This window comes from Lipotes vexillifer, unplaced genomic scaffold (genome assembly GCF_000442215.2).
Source record: "Lipotes vexillifer unplaced genomic scaffold, Lipotes_vexillifer_v1.1 scaffold1463, whole genome shotgun sequence".
Classification (NCBI taxonomy): domain Eukaryota; kingdom Metazoa; phylum Chordata; class Mammalia; order Artiodactyla; family Lipotidae; genus Lipotes; species Lipotes vexillifer.
Window position 1 is genome coordinate 1,768,014 of NW_006778536.1, and position 1,806 is coordinate 1,769,819.

The window sequence follows — 1,806 nt, forward strand, 5'->3', positions numbered from 1 at the left end:
TCCGAAATCGATGGCTAGGCATAACACAGCCCCTGTGTTTCCTTGACATCCCGTATGGTTCTGGCTGAACCTGAGCCACTCAGCTCCCAGGGCCAACAGGGTTACACGCTCTCAATCTGTGGGCCCAGATGCCTTGGACCTAACCAGACAGCAATCAGCTTGCTGATTCTGATGCTGGTTCTGTTCCTGGCTACACTCTAGAACCTGGGTTCCTCCACGTTGAGACTTGACTTTTCTTAGGAAAAGGAAGAAAGGAAAATTGGGAACCAAGGAGGACAAACAATACTGGGTTCCTGAATTCAAAATGCGGCTTTTGTAAGCTCTTTCCTGTTAAACACATAGAAATTTAGCTCAGATAATAATAATAATACTTTCTATCATTATATAAAATATAATCATTTAGTATTAAAATAATATGATAGATGTATTATAATCATTAGTATCCATTAACTGTTTGTTATTAGTATTGTTGGTAATTGACACCCCCTCCTGCAGTGAGGCCCCTGATCCCCTGCAAGTGCTGAAGCTGTTCGTAAGGTAACCAGTGCCAGAAGATCCATCGCTTGGAAACCTTGGTTAATAAGACTCAGCATTTGTTCCCTTGTGTCGTCTGGTCCAGAATTACACTGGCTTCTGCTAAACATATTTGCTTCTAATGATTCCACAGGTAAAATCAGTGTTGAAGGTGGGTATATCTGCTAGCTATCCCTACACAAGAAAACACCCCATAACTTAAAATGAGAACCATTTCGTTTTGCTCAAGGACTATATGCTGATTGGTTACCTGGTGGTGCAGACCAGGCTTGCTGATCTTGGCTGGGTTTGCTCTTGAGTGCTGAGTGAATTGTGGATCAGGCATACACACAGGGAGAATGCCATGTGAACATTGAAGGCAAGGGTTGGGTTATGCCTGTACATGCCAAGGAATGCCAAAGGTGGCTAGAAAACCACCGGAAGCCAGGGGAAAGAGCATGGAATGGAATCTCCCTCACAGTCTCAGAAGGAACCAGCCCTGTGGACACCTAGATCTGGGACTGCAGGGCTGATAATCATGAGACAATACATTTCTGCTGTTTAAGCTGCCCAGTCTGTGTGCTTTGTAATAGCAGCCCCAGAACTAGTACAATCAGTAAGTTCTCTATGGACCAGGAAGGAATGTCAAGTTGAAATTCTAACATGAGCATCCAGGCATGGCCCTCTTTCCATCCCAAGGCCCAAGTAACAAGATAACAACTGAATCCAGCAGCTGGAGGAGCTCAAAGAATCCCACCAGGGGCCTTTCAGCCGAGGGTCCGGGACAGTGGGTGAGGCACAGGTGGACATCTTTGAGCTCGTGGGGGAGATAGTTCTTCTCAGTTGCCCTGTGCCACCTTGGGGAGGGGGCCTGATTGCCACTGTCCTCCTTGTGCACCCAGGAGACCTATGAGCACAGAGGTTTAGCCCCTCATCAAGGGAAGACATTCCAGCTCATGCCACCTGGAACAAACCTGCTGCTCTCCCCATCACCTGCAGTGTTCCCCTCCCAGTGGACTCCTCTGTGAAGTCCCATGGAACCCTGGCCCTGAGAAGGCTTGTAGGGCAGTGGTCCTCCATCTGCTCTGCCTACAGAATCTCTAGAGGCTGCAGACCTCCTGATTCCCAGGCCCCACCACCAGAGAAGTATCATGGGTGTGTGGTGGTGACTGGACATCTGTGTTTGTAAAATCTTCCCAGAGGATTCTGTAAGCGGCCCAGGCTGAGATGGAGCGAGGGCAGTGAATCTCACCACCTGCTCCCTAGGGAGGGGTTCTGGGAGGGCGACAGCTG